The sequence below is a fragment of the Theropithecus gelada genome, chromosome 3, assembly GCF_003255815.1.
Source record: "Theropithecus gelada isolate Dixy chromosome 3, Tgel_1.0, whole genome shotgun sequence".
Lineage (NCBI taxonomy): Eukaryota > Metazoa > Chordata > Mammalia > Primates > Cercopithecidae > Theropithecus > Theropithecus gelada.
In genome coordinates this window covers 44,678,722-44,703,055 of record NC_037670.1, presented here as the reverse complement: position 1 = coordinate 44,703,055, position 24,334 = coordinate 44,678,722, and positions in this window count along the sequence as shown.

Below are 24,334 nucleotides of genomic sequence, written 5' to 3'. Positions count from 1 at the left end.
TAATTAATTTTTATGTATAAGATAGTAATTTTGACTGTGCTTGAATATCACACCAACTATAATAAGAAAAAAATCATGTTGATTGTAACATTTCAGCCAAGTTTTACATAAAAGGCTTTAGAAAGGTGATTTCAAGATTTTGGAGCACGTGTAACCTAATCATTATTTATTTGGCACTTCTATTTTAAATTGTCTATTACCTTTTCTCACATAAAAAGATCCATGTTTTTACAACTTGAATCAGAAGTCTCTACCTTGTGAGAGTAAGAAAGCAACAATTACCATTCCAGAACTTTACATAGTCCTATGATTGTCTCCCTCTCTTATATAAAACATTCTGCCACAGCAAACAAGCAAGTGCAATTACAGCCAGACTGAGATTTCTGGAGATAAAGAATAAACAAAGATGGCACGAATAGGTCCTAAAACACAGTATTCTAATTAAAATACACAATTAAAATAGTTAATGCAATTTTCTATGTCAAGATACTACAGAGAAAGGAAGATATGTTTTGAAACATTTTAAGACTCCTGCTACATAAGTTAGTATCTATGCTGAACAAGATTTGCTGTGCTCACAATTTAATTAAATTCAGGCTCTCAATAACCTTGTGATAAAAATAGAGCCTAAACCCCTCAGAAGTCTGTATCTGCTAGATGTTTCTGATCTAGAAAATAAAATTAACTCTTCAGTGAAATGATCCAAATAGATTGCCCAGAGCTAATCTTGCTCAATGTGAATTGATCCATATTAAGAAAATAATTAGGAGAATGCTGTTATCGAGGCAGCAATATGTGTCAGTCAAAAGGGTAGCCTACACACATATAAACACATATACACACAATCACACACGCACACATTCATACACAAACACGCACACATATATTCACATACACACATATACTTGAAATATAATTGCCAGAAATGCCGTATCCATTTCACAAGGAATTTGTTTTAAAAAAATGTAAAAAGCTATCCTATTGGGAGAAGTTGAGCCTGGCTTGCAATTTAAGAAAAGCAATCACTTGGATCGTGGGCTCTTTCTTCAGCTAAAAGGTAACGAAATGTATTGCTCATTTGTTCTTTCTGTCATGACCAATTAAAACAAAAGAAATGACATTTCTCTGTCTCTTCCAAACAGGCTCTCTCCTCTGGTTTCATTTCACCCATTAGATGCTTTAATGCTTGCTACCAGCTGGAAGACAATACCCAAAATACAGTGTCTCAGGGATACCCTACTTCTGTGGATTTGAGGTAAGAGAGTTAAGTACCTTATTTTAAAAAGTGTTGTGTGGTCTTTCTACAACTCTTATTTTTATCTGTTGTGGCGGTGGCTAACTAGAAAGAGAATGTCATTCTGCAGCCAGGACTGTGGAATCCTAACAATTTTATAGTCACATATGTAGAAGCGATAGTGGTCATATCTTTGTGGGAATGGCGTTCTCTACCTCTCTACATCAGCTGGATGGGCTACAATCTTAAACTTGGGTCAACCTTTCTGTCCTTAGGGATTGATTTATATGTGACCTCTTGCTGAAATAGGGAAAATGTTACCCCCCCAATCATCTTTTACCCTATAGCCCTGCCCATTCATCTCTTTGATTTGGTCTACATATTCTTTTGCGATATAATCTACTAACTATAGAGAGAATATTGTGATTTAAATATTTAAAAATAATATGAACCAATCTCTGCTAGAAAACATTGTTAAAATTGGAATCTCCAGAGGAAAAAAATTGGCACCCCTTTGTGACAATGGCTGTTGATTCAGAGTATGCTATACATGATAGATCAATGAAAAAACAACGGAGTTCATACTATTTGCACTTATGGGATTGCCTCATTAAAAAATATTATCTATGCTGCTCTGAAAGTTGACCATAACAGTCAGGTCATTCTTGTCATACTCAACGAAATCGGTGTTAAGGAGCCAGGGGGAAAAAGCACTTAGTGAATGTGCAATAGTTTCAAGAATGTGGAACCAGGCTCTGCAAGCCTGGCAGAAACAGCCAACTGTAACCTGAAACCAGTTTTATCTAATAGCTGCTGAAGCAAACCTATGCAACTCCAAAAATAGTCTTCCTCATTGCTGTCACTTACCGATTAAAACTTGTCAACTCCCCAAAACTTTCCTAGTGCCAACGAACTTTCTTGATAAGCAATATGTGACATTTCCTCTTTTTTTTTATTTTGAGATGGCGTCTCGCTCTGCCTCCGAGGCTGGAGTGCAGTGGCGCGATCTCGGCTCATTGCAAGCTCCGCCTCCCGGGTTCCCGCCATTCTTCTGCCTCAGCCTCCCGAGTAGCTGGGACTACAGGCGCCGCCACCACGCCCGGCTATTTTTTTTTGTTTGTTTGTTTGTTTTTTTTGTATTTTTAGTAGAGACGGGGTTTCACCCTGTTAGCCAGGATGGTCTCGATCTCCTGACCTCGTGATCTGCCCGCCTTGGCCTCCCAAAGTGCTGGGATTACAGGCGTGAGCCACTGTGCCCGGTTGACGTTTCCTCTTTTCATAGAAACTTTAACCTTCTCTTTCCTCTTTGAACATACCAAAGACCACCTGGTCTGTGTGTATGCCCCAAATTGCAATTCTTGCTTTCCTTCCCGAAATATTAACTATGGAGATCCACCTCTATATTTTATTTGACTTTGACACCACCCTGGTAGAAAAGTACCCTGCTCGGCTTCACTGACATTAAACTTAGCCACGCCACTGTAGTCCTTCCTGTAGGTGGAAAATACATCCTGCCCTGGTATGTGACTGTTTCTGAATAACAAAATGGGAATACAAGCAAATCAGAATGTGATTGGTTATGTCTTTTCGCCCCTTCTACCATGAGAAAAGTAATTTCCCGAATACAATTGTTTGTCAACGTGGGTTGCAAAGTGAAGACATGTGAAGGAGAGTAACAGCTAATCAACAATGGACACACAATATGGCAAGAAATTGACATTTGTTTTTGTTTGCTACGGGGACCTGAAAGTCGTTTTTTAAAATGTAGCATAACGTAGCCTAGCCTGAGTGATTACGGTAATATTAAAAATATGTATAGGAAAAAGAGGGCTGTAATTTCCTCAGCACTAGACTAGACATCAAAAATTTTAAGTTTTCCTTTTTTTTTTTTTGAGATGGAGTCTCGCTCTGCCGCCCAGGCTGGAGTGCAGTGGCCAGATCTCAGCTCACTGCAAGCTCCGCCTCCCGGGTTCACGCCATTCTCCTGCCTCAGCCTCCCGAGTAGCTGGGACTACAGACGCCCGCCACCTCGCCCGGCTAGTTTTTTGTATTTTTTTAGTAGAGACGGGGTTTCACCGTGTTCGCCAGGATGGTCTTGATCTCCTGACCTCGTGATCCACCCGTCTCGGCCTCCCAAAGTGCTGGGATTACAGGCTTGAGCCACCGCGTAAGTTTTCTTCATATTTTTTTAACAGTGTTCCCTTAAATGATTATTGAATTCCTCCAATGCTAGCTTCTGCATCTATGCAATGAATGGTTTGGATGAGACAATGTTAGCCAGCTTTAACATCCTTTGCGTCTGTGATTGGAGTAAACCTCAACAGCATGGCTAAAGTCACCATTATTTAGATTTGCTGAAATCTCCTTTTTATTACTTCCTTATTAGGTAGCTAGGTGGTACTCTGTGGTGGAATAGAACACAAAGTCTATTTAGTTTTCTATTTCTATGTGGCTAGGGAAAGATCTTCAACATCTGGAAGGTATAATAAAAATTCTCAAATTGTAGCGAAGGTTACATTAACCACTAACCATACCTTGGATTTAGCAAAACCTGCATATTACCTAAAACAATTAGTAATTTGCCTTTGACTTAGTGATATTGTCATTTTTAATGCTGTCACGCTAGGTCAATAGATGCAACAGATAACAAAAGCACTTGATCTTGCTGCTGTATGAAATAAGTTTTTATCTTGGACTTTCTGTTAAGTTCCTTTAAGAGAGTTTTTCAAATAGCATGGCTAGGCTTCGGCACTGAGGATGATACTGCCTGTGAGATTCACAATGTGGACGTCACTTTGGGTCTAGTCAGATAAGAGGTATCATTGGACTGAGTCACAGCGATATACAGTCAGGTGGTTTTCTGGTGTGTAGGCTTTCTCCACTTCATCCCCAAGAAGTATCTAGGGAGGATTTCAAAAGTATATGGCTTTAACACTTAAAACATCATTACTAAATATCATCCCGAAGCTTGTTAGAAATGTAGAATCACTCTAGGTTTGTTAAATAAGAATGTGCATTTTAAGATCTCTAGGTGACTTATATGCACACTGCATTTCTAGAAGCACAGACTTTTCAAAGGGTGAGCTTGGAGAAACTAAGATATTCTCTTTCATAGCTGTTATTTTACATGTATGACATGGGAGGACTGTATCACTAAACACTATACCACTAATATCGGGAAATACCACAGCGCTAATACAGGATCAATGTAACTTGCAATGCTGTAAAAATATGCAACATATTACACATTTCAAATGGGCTCTCAATCTTCAAATATTATGTAAGAATCCTGATTTGGTGTTTCAAGATCTTGGTCACAGTTTTCAGTATTCCATTCTGATTGTAAAGGGAAGGCAGTTTACATAGAGGTTGAAAGTATTGGTTCTGGGTCTAATTTTTTGAGCTAAAATCTTGGCATTTTGTTACTCTGTATAAAACTGTGGATAGTTTTTACTTAATTTTCCTGAACTTAATTTTCTCGTCAACATTATAGGGATAATAGTGACCTAATAGTTAATGAAAATCTTTAGAAAAGTTATTTGTGACCAGACGTTTCTATCCCTGGTCAGTTAACAATATTTTTCTTTCTCAGGGTTCATTAATAAAGTTGTAACCAGTGATTTAATTTAGAAATGCCAAAGGTCAACATATATTTTTGTAAGATAACTATATGGTTTCATTAAAGAAAAATATTTGACATACGCAATTTCTATTCCTTTGTTTGAGGATTGTACTCTGTCTTTTGAATGCTCTTCTCCTTAATCTATTTATGGAATGGTTTGCTCCTTTATGTAAGACATGAATAAGGTCTTTCTAATATAAAAGTTTCCCCAGGAAGATAATGGATTAAGCCTCATGGAGACTTTAAGTAGATTTTATTATCTTCTATAACTTCAACATTCACTGCTCTGAGAAATGATTATTGATACACCCCTTCGGTTATGTCCACTGAAAATTACACTGACAGCTTTGGGCATGGGACAGCTAAAATTATGAGAGTTTCTGTCTTCAGGCAGAGGGCTGAAAGCTAGTATTACTCTTTTTTTTTTTTTTTTCAGACTGCGTCTGGCTCTGTCACCCAGGCTGGAGTGCAGTGGCGTAACCTAGGCTCACTGCAACCTCTGTTTCCCGAGTTCAAGCGATTCTCCTGCCTCAGCCTCCTGAGTAGCTGGGATTACAGGTGTGCACCATCATGCTTAAGATAATTTTTTGTATTTTGAGTAGAGACGGGGTTTCACCATGTTGGCAAGATTGGTCTTGAACTCCTGCCCTCAGGCGATCCACCCTCCTCAGCCTCCGGAAGTGCTGGGATTACAGGTGTGAGCCACCGCCCCCAGCCCTGAAGGCAAGTATTACTCTTAATGAAAAATAAAGGGAAGGTGAAACCTTTGGTGACTTGATACTTTGCCTTATTATGTTTATTTTTAAACAAAAATCACAATATGCTTTACCTTTGATTGAAGATGCATGTAACTTGAGCAACAGATCCCAAAACATCACTTCGTGATGTTATTTTGAAAACAGGATAAAATGATATGAAACATATAATGATAATTACTTGCAGTTAATGATCGTTTACTATGTGCTCTGTGTACTTCTAGGAATTTTACATGCATTTACTTATTCTCATAATAACCCTATGATATTAAGCAGTAGTAGCGTGGCAGGTGCTACAATTATTCCCATTGATGGGATGTGGAAACTGAGGCACAAAGCATTTAAATAGCCTAAGGTATCAAAGCCAGTAACTGCCATTTTCAGAAAATGAATTTAGATAGTCTGGATCTTAACACTAAACTCAATAGTTTTGCATGTGCCAATATAGCTGAATTCTGATTTCATTCTTCAAATACCCTTTTCTGTATAGCTCTGGGCTAGATCGGGCAAATAAGAGAAATCTGTGCAGTTTAGCAGGCGGACAGGAAATAGTAGTCAGGAAACTAGGAAGTTGGTGCCAGGGCTCCAGAATTACTGTAAGTCTCAAATGCTGTTGCTGATCCCTAGTTCATCTCATTTGCGTGGTGATGAGCTAGCCCAGATTTCCCTCCCGTTCTTTAGATCTTAGGTGAGGCTCATGCGCAGTGCCTATGTGCAGGGCCTTAGCTTCCCCTGCAGTTCACCAAAGGCAGGTTCCTCAAGGCTAGATGTGGATTTACAAATGGCAAGAAAAGCAGAGACTGGCAAATATGACTTATGGTTTGCTCTGATGGTGTCTCCTCACAGGTTTTGCTTTTGATTTCTCTTTCTTTAGGTTCAGATTTTATTCACAATTGCCTGCTCCACCAACTGCCTGCCCACTCCCAAATGCAGAGGCAGCAGCCTGCTGTAGATTTCATGGTCTCTTGTCCTTGATTCCTTGTTAGTGACCTTTCTCTGATCTTCTAACCATACCCTTTTGGTTCTTTGCTTCTGTGTATTCTCTCATAATTGTGGAGAGTTCAATCTCTAAAATAAATTCCTTTTTTTTTTCTTGAGACGGAGTTTCGCTCTGTCTCCTAGGCTGGAGTGCAGTGGCCGGATCTCAGCTCACTGCAAGCTCCGCCTCCCAGGTTCACGCCATTCTCCTGCCTCAGCCTCCCGAGTAACTGGGACTACAGGTGCCCAACACCTCACCTGGCTAGTTTTTTGTATTTTTCTTTTTTTTAGTAGAGACAGGGTTTCACCATGTTGGCCAGGATGGTCTCGATCTCCCGACCTCGTGATCCACCCACCTTAGCCTCCCAAAGTGCTGGGTTACAGGCAAAGCCATCGCGCGTGGCCTAAAATAAATTCCTAATTCGTATTGCTCAGTGGTTCCGCTTTCCTAATAATACACTCAATTGATATGCATCTCTATGAAACTGAGAAAATATTGATTCTCTAAAAAATAAAATATTCCCTGATATTAACAGATTATAGCTCAAAGTGATTACCATAATGCCAGGGAGATTATAATCATTTAATAATGTTTGGTATCATCCTTATCTTCATCTTCATATTTTTTCCTCCTTGAAAAATTAACTGAAGTATGATCACAAAGCAAAACATAAAGGAGACATTCGAGTGTGCTTTGTTTAAAGAAAGAGAAGTTTCAGCCTGGCATCAATAATTTGCCTAAATATTTTAACTGAAAGAGAGTGATTTCACAAGGTCTTAAAAGAAAAGTCATTTTCTTTTCAACTGAAAAAAAGTGTTTTAAATGTTTTTTATCAGTAGATTCATAGTATTATCTGAGGTCTTACATTTATTCTTTAGGCTTACATTTACCTCAACAATAATTTCCAAAGATCATCACCTCTGCTAACTTGAGAGAAGATTCTATTTTCCAGTTACCCAATGGTCCTTTTTCATGCTGTTCAAATCTGAACATCTTGCTTAAACTCCCATGCCCAGACTGCTCCCAATTGTCTAGTAAAGCTCTCAGCCCAGCCAAACGCTATGGAGAAACTATACAGCAGTTCCTTTTTGCAACACTCTTGTTTTGACATCTCAGTGAGTCTATTTACATGTAGTAATTTCCCAGTGCCAGTTAAAGTCAGAAAAAGTGATTCACTGTGGCATTCTTGCAAAATATGACAGATGGGCTCATTAGTCTTTTGATTCATAAAAGCCATCATGTTGTTTGGCTTAAAATAAGAAGCAAAAAATAAGCAAGTCCTTGATAGGTTTAATTCAGATCAGAGCAAAGTAATGCCAACTCCGCAGATTCGTGTAAAGAACCGACAAAAGGAGCTGGGGGAAAAAGGACTACGTAAATGAATGCATTATTCTTTGTAAAAAAGTTATGAGCTATAAAGTAATGGTTAAAAAAGAGCTCGGCATCTGCAACTAGGCAAAGAGATTAGAAGAAAGCAACAACTAGTAAGTTATATGCTATTGTTGTGTTTTCTTGATATAAATATAGCAGTAGAAAGAATGAAGACATTAAATGAGAATTAAGAGGATATATGTATTCATATATATTAATTCATATATATTATATTATATATGAATATTATATATTCATACATGTGTGAATTCATACATATGAATATATGATATAATAATTATATGAATATATATATGAATACATATGAATTAATATACAAATATATTAATTCAAGATGTCAGAGACTTTAAGAAAAGAGGAATCCTTATCAATGGATAAATAATATGATACAGAATAGTATTTGTCAGTAAAGAAGTGAAAATTTAAAAAAATATATATTTGGAGTGTCAACACCAAAATGTCTTCAAGAAAACTCTGGTACAGTAGTTGTATGCCAACAGAAAACTATTCTTACGGAAATTTTCATTTACATTGATTAGCCATTAATATTTTGTAGCAATCAGCAACAAACCTGACTACTATAAGGACTCCACGGTCAAGTCTGAATTTAAAATTATGCATAGTAGATTGTCAAATCTTATTTGTTGTCTTGCCTTTAAACAATTCTAAAAGAAAGGCTTCATATCTTGCAGAATTTTTAATTGTTAAGTAATATTAATAATTAATAATAACCCAGGAGACTAGCGAAAAGAAGTTTCCTATTGTAACTCTTCATTGAGCAAAAGGCTTCTGTTGGCCAATTAAAAACATCTCTATTGCTGGAGAAATAATGGTTCTTTCAGTTTCTCATGAGTTGTGTCCATTTCTGTGATTGCCTCACATGATATGTGAATGAATCATAAGTTATTCCTCAAACTCTTAACAAGTATTTATGTAGCTGTGTAGATCAATAATTTAACTACCTGTGTAGAAATAAGAACGTATCAAAGCTTCAAATGTTGTAAATAATAAGATAGTGGAAAATTCTTTTGTCTTATCCACATTTGGGAAAAAAAATGTTTAAAACAATCTCCCAAATATATCTCTACACATTTTTCATGGATATTTTGGTAATTCAGATGCATCAGTATTCTGGGCTTCAACCACTCTTGGTGTGAAAAACCCTTAATAACCTAAATGCAATACAAGAAAAATACATTATTTGGTGGCAAAAGATAAATAGAAAAACATTAACATTGATTTTATGCTCCGTGCCAGGCCCTGTGCTATGAGTATTAATAAAATGTTAATAAAATATCTTTTTATTCACCTATTTATTTGCTTCCTAAATATTTGTAAGAACTCTTTCTTAGTCTGCATACCTTTCTCTTTAATGATGTCTTCCTTTTCTTTTCCAGCTTCAAGGGCCACAATTACTTTATTTTACAAACCCTTATTTAGCAACCACACACAACACACACTCACAGTGACAGACAACATAAGTAGTTGTGCTGTGCAGATAATAACTCACTTAATCCTCATGTATTCTATGAGGTAGGAATTATTATTATCTACTTTTTATGCAAAATGCCAAGGAGTAGTATAGTTAATTAACCTATCTATTATCACTTAGCAAGTAAACGGCAGATTCAGAATTCCAGCTCAGGCACAGGATCTGGCTACAAAATGAAGCTCTCACGTGAAATATCGTGATATGTAAGACAAGAGGTTTTATAAAGAGCTTAACTCAATTACCTCCACTTTCTGATTTGAAAACTATTTCTTGATTTTATTGAAACTTCATGATATATCAACAAAATATAAGCAAAAGTCAATATGCTAAAGACGAAGAAAGAAAATCCTTATCTGTTTTTATCTTTGAACAGCTCTTCTGAGGCATGCAAACCCTCTTTTTGGTCTATGCTATATGAATAAAAAGCTAAAAAGCTATTTGTTTTAGCCACAGTTAATAGAGGACTTTAGTAATGTCAACAAAATTGGTTCCATTTTGAAAGTCTATTGAACTTAACCTATAATATTTCCTGGATTGTCAAAGATTTGGTTCATTGCAAAATTATGCATTTTCATTGATAACGTTTGAAAAATAAGAATGTGGAAAAATGTGTTGCCAAATGGTTTGTCAATTAATAGTTTAGTGATCACATATTTCATTTCTTCCTAGATGACCCACAAGCCATAATCTAACTGACTTTTTTTTACCACAGGCATTAAAAAGAACAAAAAATGTCTTAATTGGATTTTATGAAACAAACAAATAAAGGAAGTGTTCGCCTCTGCATTTCTCCTCTCCGCCATGCCTTGTTTAGAGTGATTAATCCCTTTTGGTGTTTGTTAAAAAACATGTTGTTATTGATGTTATTGGAAGCCCATTTCATTGTAATTGACATCACTGGTTATTAGCTGGTTCTTATGAAGGAAATGATTGGCTCTAGGCATCAATTTTATGTAAGTTGTACAAGGCAGCAGCCCTCTGAGAATAGATTCAATTCTCTTTCCTTTGCTAGCTCATTTGTGTCTGTCTGAGGCATGCAGTGTTAATTGCATAGCCCAAAATCTACCCACTCCTTGCTCTTTGCCAGCAGAGCCCCAGTTTTGATCAGACTGTGAAAGTGCACAGCTTTTTTAGGATTAGGGTCAGTCTTACCCTCTAAGCCACACACTGATTTTCCATTCTCCTTGCCTCACTTACAGTTACGTTTAGGAGAATAAAAGTCAACATGCTGAAGATGGAGAAAGAAAATTCTTAACTGTTTATTTCTATCAACAACTGTTCTGATGCATGCAAACTCTCCTTTTGGTCTGTGCTTTGTGAATAAAAAGCTATTTGTTTTAGCCACAGTTAATAGGGGACTTTAGTTGCAGGCAAAAGCATTCATTACTAGTTCACCATCAGAAATAGACCTGCTCAGGGCCAACCTATTTCCACAAAGGCTGACCCATCAAAGAAGGGGTATTTTCACTCATTGCTTGTTTTCTTCACAAATTCTGTCAAAGATGTAGGGTTCTTCTCATTTCTCTTGACATAAACAGCTTTGTTTTATTTAAGGAGCAGATTTTGGCGATATTCAAGACTAAAGCACTACTCACAGCGTATTTGCTTTAACTATGTGCTTTTAATATATCTTCTCCCTCTAGAACCTTAAAATCCAAAAAAGGGTCATCAAAACGTGACTGAGGATTTATATTTTATCGTTGTTTACCTAATAAATATACTTATTCAAATCATTCTTCCAACCAGGAAAATGTTTGTCTATTTTTCAGTTATTCCCTTTTCTCCATCCGTGAACTTCGTTTTAGTATTCACGGTTCACAAATGGGGAATCTCCTGGATTTTTCATCTGTCTCTCTCAAATTTTCATCTATATGATACTTAATATATAAAACATATTCCTTTTTATATATATTAGCTTTTTCCTATGAATTCCCAGTGTCTTAAGTTGGTCTTCCATATTCCTTTCTTTTCTTTTTTCTTTCTGAGATGGAGTTTCACTCTGTCACCAGGCTGGGGTGCAGTGGCGTGATCTTGGCTCACTGCAACCTCTGCCTCCCAGGTTCAAGCGATTCTCCTGCCTCAGCCTTCCAAGGAGCTGGGATTACAGGCATGCACCACCATGGCCAGCTAATTTTTGTATTTTTAGTAGAGACAGGGTTTCAGCATGTTGGCCAGGATGGTCTCAATCTCCTGACCTCGTGATCCTTCTGTTTCAGTCTCCCAAAGTGCTGGGATTACAAGCGTGAGCCACCGCACCCAGCTGGTCTTCTATATTGTTGATTGCATTTTTTTAGCATTCAATATACTTCTTTGAATATTCAAATTTGGTAATCATGTTTTTCATTGGAAAATAATTTTTAATTGTCTCAAAATTTTCTCTTCCTTTTAATGTTATTAAAGATGGTCTTAAATATCTCTCTGGAATGAAAGATTTTAAAACGTGGTTTGTGAAATTTCCTTAGTTAAATGCCTCTTGCAACACTAAAAGTATCCTGTTGTATATTATCAAATTCTTACTGAGTAACCTGCAACTGATGAGTTAACTGTAATTGATGAGATGCAGCCACACTGGAGAATGGCACCAAGGAAGCTATATGACTAGCAAGGTACGATGACTGAAGGGATTCTTGAGCTGATGACCTCTCTGAGCTGAGGTGGCGTCCACCCAATCAGCCCTTTCTCTTATTACCATACTCATGTGCAGAGAGATGTAGACACACTGTATTCTGTGTCTGGGAACCACACGACCTCAGCTAACTGTTACTGCACATGCTGTGTGCCCTGTCCTTACATAAACTTGGTACTGGGTGACAAATTTTGTCTCTCAGGACTCTAACTGTCAATATGAACTCAAGACCACTACTATTGGTCAGAGAGTGTGGGTGCTTTGTTTTTTCTATGTACATATTTTCTCTTTATCTTACAGTAGGAACTTTGTATTGATCATCCAGCTCTAACATCCTTTTGTTTTGGTTTTGAATAATTGGCCTACTTAGGCCAGGGACTGAAGTACCTTACTGATATGGCTTGGCTCTGTGTCCCCACCCAAATTTCATCTTGAATTGTACTCCCATAATTCCCACATGTTGCAGGAGGGGAGGGACCCAGTGGGAGATAATTTGAATCATGGGGGCCCATTTCCCCATACTGTTCTTGTGGTAGTGAATAAGTCTCAGGAGATCTGATGGGTTTATCAGGGTTTTCTGCTTTTGCATCTTCCTAATTTTCTCTTGCCAACACCATGCAAGAAGTGCCTTTCACCTCCCACTGTGATTCTGAGCTCCCTAGCCATGTAAAACTGTAAGTCCAATTAAACTTCTTTTTCTTCCCGGTCTCGGCTATGTCTTTATCAGCAGCATGAACAAAAATAATACAGTAAATTGGTACCAGTAGAGTGAGGTGTTGCTGAAAAGATACCCCAAAATGTGGAAGCAACTTTGGAACTGGGTAACAGACAGAGTTTGGAACAGTTTGAAGGGATCAGAAGAAGACAGGAACATGTGGGAAAGTTTGGAACTTCTTGGAGACTTGATGAATGGCTTTGACCAAAAGTTTGATTGTGGTATGGACAATAAGGTCCAGGCTGAGGTGGTCTCAGGTGGAGATGAGGAACTTGTTGGGAACGGGAGCAAAGGTGACTCTTGTTATATTTTAGCAAAGGGACTGGCAGCATTTTGCCCTTGCCCTAGGGATTTGGGGAATGTTGAACTTGAGAGAGATGATTTAGGGTATCTGACGGAAGAAATTTTTAAGCAGTAAAGCATTCAAGATGTGACTTGGGTGCTGTTAAAGGTATTCAGTTTTATAAGGGAAGATGAGCATAAAAGTTTGGAAAATTTGGAGACTGATAGTTTGAAAGGAAAAACCCATTTTCTGAGGAGAAATTCAAGCTGGCTGCAGAAATTTGCATAAGTAACAAGGAGCCAAATGTTAATCACCAAGACAATGAGAAAATGTCTCCAGGGCATGTCCGAGGTCTTCATGACAGCCTCTCCCACCACAGGCCTGGAGGCATAGGAGCTGGTCCCAGGGTCCCCTTGCTGTCTGCATCCTAGGGACTTGGTGCCCTGCCTTCCAGCCTTGGCTGAAAGGGGCCATTATAGAGCACAGGCCATGGCTTCAGAGAGTGGAAACCCCTAGTCTTTTCAGCTTCGACATAGTGTTGAGCCTGTGAGTGCACAGAAGTCAAGAATTGGGGTTTGGGAACCTCTGCCTAGATTTCAGAATATGTATGGAAATGCCTGGGTGCCCAGACAGACGTTTGCTGCAGGACAGGATGCTCATGGAGAACCTTTGCTAGGGCAGTGCAGAAGGAAAATGTGGGGTTGGAGCACACAGAGGCCCTACTGGGGCACCACCTAGTGGAGCTGTGAGAAGAGAGTCATCATCCTCCAGACCCCAGAATGGTATATCCACCAACAGCTTGCACTGCTCACCTGGAAAAGCTGCAAGCACCCAATGCCAGCTCATGAAAGCAGCTGGGAGGGAGGCTCTACCCTGCAAAGCCACAGAAAGAGCTACCCAAGACCATGGGAACCCACCTCTTGCATCAGCATCAGTGTGACCTGGATGTGAGACCTGGAGTCAAAGGAGATCATTTTGGAGCTGTAAAATTCGACTGCCCTGCTGGATTGCAGACTTGCATGGGCCCTGTAACCACTTTGTTTTGGCCAATTTCTCCCATTTGGAAGGGCTCTGTTAACCCAATACCTGTACCCCCAGTTTATCTAGGAAGTAACTAACTTGCTTTTGATTTTACAGGCTTGTAGGCAGAAGGGACTTGCCTTATCTCACATGAGACTTTGAACTGTGGACTTTTGAGTTAATGCTGAAATGAGCTAAGACTTTGGGGGACTGTTGGGAAGGCATGATTGGTTTTGAAATGTGGGGACATGAGATTTGGAGGGGCCAGACGTGGAATGATATGGTTTGACTCTGTGTCCCCACCCAAATCTCATCTTGAATTATACTCCCACAATTCCCACGTGCTGTGGGAGGGACCCAGTGGGAGACAGTTTGAATCGTGGGGGCAGTTTTGCCCATACTGTTCTTAAGGTAGTGAATACGTTTCATGAGATCTGATGGTTTTATCAGGGGTTTCCACTTTTGTGTCTTCATTTTCTCTTTCTGCTGCCATGTAAGAAGTGCCTTTCACCTTCTGCCATGATTCTGAGGTCTCCTCAGCCATGTGGAACTATAAGTCCAATTAAACCTCTTTTTCTTCCCAGTCTTGGGTATGTCTTTAGAAGCATGAAGACAAATGAATATGCCTATTTAAATGTATGAACCAAGTTTCTAGTTCTAGTGTTTGTAATTTGAAATCACTTATACTATACTTGCAGCTTTGCCTAGTTTTCTTCCTCTAAAATGTTCAACTATACATTACTCTCATTGAGTACCTTAATATATTTCACATCCGTTAAGAATTTTAAACAGAGATATGTATTTTTGCTCAAATAATTTCTTAATTTAAATATAGTTTTAATTCACCAGAGCATGAATTCAAGTAGTTAAAAATATGTATGTATGTATGTTCAGCTCATGAATCTTCCCGTTATATTTACTATTACTTGTTGATGCATGTTAGCCCTTACCAACTTTTCACAACGTTAGTGTCAGTCTTTGTGAAAGCTGTACTTCTTAGTAAATATCTGAAAATATTGCATTAAAATTAAAACTTGGGATGACAAAAAAGTCACTGTTAGATACGTATCAATGCTGGTGAGTAATCATACTGCACAATTAGTGACACCTTTTTCTGTCTGCTTGAAGAAGGTTATATAGCATTCTGTTTTGGATAGTTTAAATGGTTTCTCTCAAAGGATGTGTAGTATCTGTCCAAAACATTTAGTCCCATAAAAAAGAAACTATGTTTTACCTTGGATAATTTTATGTTGCTTGATCAAAGATCTAGTTACCTATTTTGGCAGCAGAAAATATATCGGTGAAGGTGTTCACCTAGAATGAAGCTTCAATTCTATGGGGATAGATTCATTCTTTATCTTGGTGGTGGTTGCTCAATCAAAACTGGGCATTTTTCAGCTTGTCCAACTGGTATGGCAATTGTTATTAGGAACATTCTTTGATGAAATCATCACTTATGCCATACATATCCAATGAAAGATGAGCAGAATTATTACAGTCTGCTGCCCTGTATGCTGGTGCGATAACACCAAGTATTAGCTTGTCAAATTTATCTCATGCAAATTTGTGATCAAGGTTTTCCAATCATTTCAGGATACAAATGATCACGAGACACAGGGAAAGCAAGGAGAGGTCTGGGCCCACCAATGTAGCTCCAATATTCCCTTCTTGCAGCAGTAGAATGCACTCTGCTCCCCAATATGTCAAATCTGTAATAATGTATGCAGCCAGATTATTTACATGGAAGAGAGTTCTTTTGGTCTTAAAAGACATTCTTTTTATTCTTATAAATTATACAGCTTTTGTGATGTTTTCCAGGCAAATATGCTCCAAAACTCTATAGACGTTAGGGTTGTTTAGCATGTACAATCTTAGAACAGATAAATCCGACTAAAAGCAATCCACAGGAAGGAAGTATCCAGCCAGCAAGACCGTTAGTTCATTTGTTACTAGCAAATTAGCAAATTGTCCAGATCACCATTTTTCTTTGCCGTAAAGTCTCCCAGTGAAAAGAGAAAAAGAATTGTATACTTGCTGTGTTCGTTTATAGAATAAAAATGTGTGCTCCATCAAGGCTACAAATGTCTTAAGAACCAGCCTAGCGCAAGGATGTTATTGCTTTTATCCTGAAGTGTTTTGTATTATAATAAAGACCCTGTGTGCTTACTTTCCAGACAGGCATTTCTTTTGTAATTGCTGTATTTTATGCAGGTTGACATATTTCTTAATATGGTCTCGCATCAACTATATTATGTAAAGTTTTGTCATGGTCCTATCCCTTGATTCTGAGTCCCTTGGTCCATCCTTTCGGTTTTCCATCGAAACTTTGAATTTCTCCCGTTTCTTTTTTTTTTTGTCTTTTCGAAGATGATATTCAAGGAGAGTAGTTAAATATGTTGACTCAAACAAGAGCTTGTATGGCAATTTAAATTTTATTTTAAATTATTGTATACATTTTTTCTTCTTTTCTTTAATAAGAACTTTTTTCCAAAGTATACTGTGTTCAAACTATGAGTCCACTAGAGCTAGTATAATTAAATAACTTGAATAATTCAATTAAAAATGATTTCTCACATGAATAAATTTTTTCTTACTAAAATTTCCGTATACTTTTATAAGTTTTTCCACTCTAGAAAATATAGGACTTATCTCTGCAATCAAAAATGCCTAATATAGCTGCTTAGCTTCTCACTTTCTGAAATGAAAATGAAATTTCCTTTGGTAAATATACTTTCTAATTCTTCTATGCTACTTCCACATATTGATTTCTGTAACAGAAAAAGTATATATGTTTACTACTTAAAGTGTGTCAATGACTTCCTTTTACTTTTAAGAAAATAAGTAAAAATATTGGGTGAATATTCACGGAATTTTAATAAAGTTTTCTTACATTTATCTTCATCTTCAGATCCTTGCACTGAACTGAAAATTTTAATTCTGAATAATTTGTAGCTTCCTGAATACATTTTGCTTTTTCATGAACTCATCCTTTAGTATAAAGTATTCTCTTACACTTGGCTTTCTGGATTATCATTCCCTCCATTCCTCTTTCCTACTTGGAGGCCTCTTATTTATCCTTTAAGCCATATTCCATATTCCAAGAGTTTTCCCCTCTGGTAACACTTCTCCGAACTCTTCTATTATTTATAGTTTGAGACACTATGTCTTTATCCATTTCCTGATCTAATATTTAGTAACGTTATGAAAATAATAGAATCTTACTTTTGTGTCATATTAAGGGTTGAATTGTGTCTTCCCAAAAAACACATGTTGAAGTCCTAAATCTCAGTACCTCAGATTGCCACCTTGTTAGCAAACAGGGTCACTGCAGATGTAACTAGTGAAGTTAAGTGGAGGACATGATGGAGTAGGGTGGGCTCCTAATCGAATCTGAAAGATATCCTTGTAGGAAAGATGGCTATGTGAAAACGCAGAAATACAGGAAGAATGTACCATGAAGAGGGAGATGGAGGTTGGACTTATGCTTCCATAGGCTAAAGAAGGCATCAGGAGTTGGGAGAGTCAAGGTGGCATCCTCCCCTAGGGGCTTCAGAGAGAGCACAGACCGGCCCACGTAGATTTTTTGATTTCCAGCCTCAAGGACAAGGAGATAAGAAATGTCTGTTGTTTAAAGCCACCAGTTTGTGGCACTTTGTTTAGGCAACCCTAGGAAACTGATAGATGTCATGGTATTTTAGATGTCTTGGGAAACAGTAAGATTCTTCTCTAGTTTTTATACTCATCAATCATGAAGTGATTTTTTTTCCTCTCTGAAAAAGTTGGGACTGATTATTTGTGAGAGTCAACTATTTTTGTCAAGTAAGTCATGCAAAGTTTCCTGTGTACCTTTCTTGGAAAGATAACTTTGTATCATGGCAAGAAATTGAACATTTAATAAGTAACATCGTGAAAAACCCCAATTTAGAAAGTGTATGAGTTTACTTTTTTCATGTTAGTACTAACTAGCAGCCAGTATGCTGACACTAAATATACCTTAAATAGGGGCAATGGAGTCATTGGTGCACCTGACCACTGCTAGCAATGTTTGTCCTGGTAAGTTTTTAAAACATTTTAGTGTCTCAAAGACACGAAAATCAAAAAGTTTCTCCTGCTTCTTTATTTTCAACACAAGAGTTGCACAAGATGTGGATAACGCCAGTTTGGTTTTAATTTGCTGTTCCTGAATTCTTCTCACCAGTCAGCGTGGATTAGGCCATTGGTGTTATCCACGTCTTGTGCAATGCTTGTGTTGAAAATAAAGGAGCAGGAGAAACTTTTTGATTAAAGTTCTGGAACTTCTGCCTCATTTATCTTAAAAATAACATAGTTTAGGCCTGGCATGGTGGCTTATGCCTGTAATTCCAGCAATTTGGGAGGCAGAGGAGGGCAGATTGCTTGAGCCCGGGAGTTTGAGACCAGCCTGGGTGACATGGAGAAATCCTGTCTCTACAAAAATATACAAAAGAATTAGCCAGGCATGGTGGCTGAGGTGGGAGAATCACCTGAGCTTGAGAGATCAAGGCTGCAGTGATCCATGATTGTGCTACTGTACTCCAACCTAGGTGACAAAGTAAGACCTTGTCTCAAAAAAAAAAAAAAAAAAAAAAAAGAAAAGAAAATGAAAATAACGTAGTTTAAGGATTTTAAAAAATACTTATTTCAGATTTTGGTAAGGGCCAATTATGTTCAGATGTAACTTCTAGCTATTGTTATTAACTTTTTATATTTTCCTAAAATGTTATGATGAGTAATTTGTTTTGGGTTCTGCAGATAAATTGTAATTAACATTTTTCTTATTTTGAAAAGTTGAAAAATATCTGTCCTTCAGTCTCTGGAATTTGTCCAATTTGTTTTTTTTAAAAAATAAATGATCTGACAATAGGATACTCACTACTTACTCTGAAAAGCCACTGTTGCCAATTTGTCAGGTCCAATACAGGGGTAAGGAGCTCTCTCACATGGACCCATTTGTTATACTACCGCTCTATGGTGCAAGATGAAATTAACCTCTCCTTTGTTTTTTCTTTCATGTGAAGCAGCTTCAGATATTTTATTTTGGCTAGTATCAACCTTCTAAAAAGATAGCATGTGAATGTTCGCATGTCCAGTTACTTCAATAAAAGGAGGACTCACCATAACCTATACTTGCAGTTACATCTACATTGCATGTATACTCATATCTATAGCTAATCTCTATCTCTATCTCTACACACAGAGATACATGCACATATATACACCCCTTTATATATACACAAGCATAAACGCATAAATATTTTCTATTATCATTATTGTTTCATTACACGTGCATGTATTACATATCTTAGATTCAGAGAGCTAAATGTTCCATTTTGGTGTCCTTATCTATCTTCAGTTTTAAGGTGCTCTTTTCCTAGGCAATTTAATACTCATTTCTTTTAGCGAAGATAACAGAAACAGACACATATCCAGAATAGTGATTTTTTAAAAATATCTATATGAACAGTCATAAATCTGGTGTATTTACACAGCTATTTGCAGAACAATTACTGTATTTTGGATTACTACCATACAGGAATGTAACTGCTTTGGAAACTTTCTAAAATATTCTTTTCTAATACTCTGTTACTTCTTCTGAATAGGAGGTATATATTAGCTACATCATTGGATAAACATCTTAATCCATCCAATGTTTTAGAAACATTTGAAATAGAAATTACATATTTGGGAGAAAGATTATTTGGCACTATGAGTTACTTTTAAATAAATACATCTAAAAATTCATCTATTGCTCATAAATTAAACATTATGCATAAGTTATCTGGCCTTATATGACTATAATTTGATTTGACAAATTGAGTCTTTCATGTGTACTTAGAATTTATTTGTAAGTACTTTAAAAATAAATATTATCTTTTCTAAATTTTTGTCATCCTCGATGTTCCTTGAGGAAAGAAGTCCTTGGAGGAAGCAATAACCTTTACCTTGTGTTTATATCCATCCTTTTATTTCACTTACTTCAGATAAAAATATAAAAATCACATTTTTAAAAAAAAGATAATCATTACTAATTCCTTTCTAGATCATCTCTTACACCAGAAAATGCTAAAATTAAAAGACATCTTTTTTTAAAAAGGTGACGGAACAATAATTCATATTATTTCATATTTGTATGGTATTTTATACTTTCTATCACAAATACCGTCTCATCATTTCACAGTAAGAATAACAGCCAGCACCATAAGCTATACCTGATACTGAGTCACAGTAGAAAATCAGCAGCAACAAGCACCTGATCACAAATAATAATCTGATTTAATTACATGCAAAGTGTATATGCTTGTATGTACTTATTTATTGTGAAAATTATGAATCAGAAAACATTCGTGTTAGACATGACTGTACATCAGTTTATGTAGATTTAATTAATGATTTCAAATAATTACAAAATAATGCTTTAATGTTGAATGCTGTAGAACATTTATTTGTTTTTCATAAAATCATGAAGCCCAGTAGTCTGCATGATTTTCTTCGAAATCTTTTAATTAATCAGGGCTCTGAATTCTTTCTTATAAATCTTCTTTCTTATAGTTAAACAATGTTGAAAACAATCAACTCTGAAAGTCAATTCTCTCTTTATAGTCAGTTCCAGATAATATCTCCCAAATGATCCTCAGAAATTACTGCTGGCCATTTGAATTTTACACATATTCATCTCTGTATTTGCTTTTACAAACTTACCCATGGAAAATGATCCTTTTTGTTATAATGCTTTGCATTGAAGTAGTTCATTGTATTTAAAAATTTCAATTAATTTTGCTAATACCTCATATTAGAGGAGCAAGAATTTCTATGATCATATAATTGATGGAAAAACTGTAGCACAGAGAGTTTAAAAGATTTACCCAGAGATATTCAGTAAGAGAACAGTTTAGTTGATGATAGCTATGCAGAATAACCTGTTTTTAAGTAGTTTTTATTCTTTACTCAAAGCAGTCTTTTCTAAGTAATGAAGTTTTGAATGAATTATAAAAGTAATGAATGAGTTTTTAAAATATAAAACATTTAAGTATTATGGTCATCAGAATATAAAATATATAGCACAGAACGTTTATACTTACTGCATTATTTTTCCAATTCAAATAGCATTGGTCATCATGTTTTAGAGCAAAAGGGTTTTGAATGTGGGAGTGTTATCTCTAGACACTAGACAGTAGAACTTACAAAAGCATCGTGATGAAAGTGACAAGAATCAATAAGGGGAAGGAGAGGTATAAATTAAATTGGACTTATGGATGGAAAAAAGAGAGACTAGTTAGATTTAGAGGCAGAAAATTATAGCACAAAGAGAGACTAGATATCATCTTTAAAGCTCTTATTGAAATGTAAAATATTTTTAGTAGATAGCAGTGTAACCCAGTTCAGAGAGATTTATCCAAAGCTAGAAATCACTTGAGAACAGAAAGCAGAGATCTTAGATAATGACTTCAAAGGCACAAAATGTTTTCATGATGGAAAGTTGTAAAGGTTGTGGTGTTGTTGTGGATAAGTTTTATAATTACACAGTACCATGGTACTATAGATGACTAGGCAAAATTCTCAAGGAAAGTTGTAGACACATTTTACCTATGTGGAACTCGCACAAAACAAAACTGTAGTGATGTGTATTTTCATTGGCATCAATAGAAAGAGTCTATGTAACTTGAAACAAGAAAGCTTTGACATCATAAATCCTAGAACCTCCATTTCCCTGACCATTTCATAAATCGATGTGTATCATAATCCAGGTCATATGTGATGATCAGGATGAATTGTAGGATCATAAGGCTTATATTTCATATATATTACCCCATGCTATAAGTAGCCCCCATTTTCAAGGTTTGAAATTCTTATAAGCTACTCAATTTAAAAAATAATCAGAAAATATTTATGGATTTTTGTGTGCTTTTGAATAATTGTGTATCTAACAAATGGTTTGCTAATTTCTTGTCATGACGTGTTCATGTAAATAAATTCTTATTATGACCTATTTATATAATTGACATTTATTGTAGTATCTTTTATAACATTCTTTAATGGTCTGATTTAAAAGAAAATTAGTGTAATATAGTGATTGTTAATAATATAATTGTTGGACTTCTTCTGCTTAAAGTATAATTACTTCAATGTTAAAGAATGATCAACCTACTGACAAACAGCAATGGTTTAGATGAGCTATTTGAACAATTGAACAATCAAGAAATTCTTGTAAAAAAATAGGATTATGAAAGTCGTGCCAGGCGTGGTGGCTCACACCTGTAATCCCAGCACTTTGGAAGACCAAAGCAGGAGGATCACCTGAGGTCAGGAGTTCGAGACCAGCCTGACCAATATCATGAAATCCCGTTTCTACTAAAAATACAAAAATGAGCTGGGCGTGGTGGCAAGCACCTGTAATTCCAGCTACTCGGGAGGCTGAGACAGAAGAATTGCTTGAACCCGGGAGGTGGAGGTTGCAGTAAGCCTTGCACTCTAGCCTGGGCAACAGGAGTGAAACTCCATCTCAAAAAAAAAAAAAAAAAGCGGATGGGCATGGTGGCTCACGCCTCTAATTCCAGCACTTTGGGAGGCCGAGGCAGGCAGATCACGAGGTCAGGAGATCAAGACCATCCTGGCTAACACAGTGAAACCCCATCTCTACTAAAAATACAAAACATTCGCTGGGTGTGGTGGTACGTACCTGTAATCCCAGCTACTCAGGAGGCTGAGGCAGAAGAATCGCTTGAACCCAAGAGGTGGAGGTTGCAGTAAGCTGAGATCATGCCACTGCACCCCAGCCTGGGTGACAGAACAAGACTCCCTCACAAAAAGAAAGAAAGGAAAAGAAAAGTAAATTGTCAACTTTAGGACACATTATTGTTGTTGTTGTTGTTGTTGTTATTATTATTATTATAAGACAAAGTCTCACTCTGTTGCCCAGACTGGAGTGCAGTGGCAGGATCTCGGCTCACTACAACCTCTGGCTCCCAGGTTCAAGTGATCCTCCTGCCTCAGCCTCTTGAGTAGCTGGGACTACAGGCATGCGCCACTGATCTCAGCTAATTTTTGTATTGTTAGTAGAGACAGGGTTTCACCATGTTGGCCAGGCTAGTCTTGAACTCCTTACCTCAAGTGATTTGCCCACCTAGGCCTCCCAAAGCGCTGGGATTACAGTCATGAGCCACCGTGCCTAGCCTAGGACACATTGTTTTAAAAAATCTCTGATGATCAAAGTTGTTCCTTAGTTTAATGTAATCTCCTATTCATTCCTCCTCTTCTTTAATTGCTACTTTACTATAACTGTCCTTTGTTTTGTTAAAATTCCTATCTTTCCAATAATACTTTTTTACTTTAACATCAATGATTTGTTTTTTTTTAGTTACCTTGAGTCTTCTTTTGATTAATTTTATTTCAAAAAATCCTGTATTTTATCTGCTCTCTCCATCAGATATGGCTGTTTCCTAAGAATGATGTTTATCCTACTTTGTTCCTTACTGGCTTTTGGCATGGATGCCTTGATGTATTTGCTAGCAGATTATCTACCATAAGTAATAAAACATTCTGGCACCACATTACTATTTATGTAAACCAAACAAATGTTTTCTGTACTTTTTTCTCCTTACATGTATTTTTCATTTACTCTTGCAAACTTTTACTCCAAATATAAGTTAAGCTCTAAAGTAGTTATTTATATTTTTAAATAAATTATTCAAAGTAATCAATGCTAGGTTTTCCTTAACGATACATAACTTCCTAGATGTTGTTAGGAGAGAAAATTCCCTTGCACCACGCAAGGCCAAAATATTGCTACCTTGAATATCACATTTCTTATTCTGGTAAGTTTGGGACGGATTATCTGGCCCTCTCAAGGACATCCAGCTAGTTGATCAGAGTTCAAATACTACTCTGTTTACTTTGCTATACAGATATTCCATGGTAATTTCTTCCAAGCTTAGATAAAATTATTTACTCAAACTTTTATTATGATGATTTCATTCTAGGGTTAATAGTGCTCTGAAAGGATAAAATAAGTTTTGAAATGAAGTGTACTAGTTTACAATCCCACCAACAGTGTAAAAGTGTTCCTATTTCTCCACATCCTCTCCAGCACCTGTTGTTTCCTGACTTTTTAATGATTGCCATTCTAACTGGTGTGAGATGGTATCTCATTGTGGTTTTGATTTGCATTTCTCTGATGGCCAGTGATGATGAGCATTTTTTC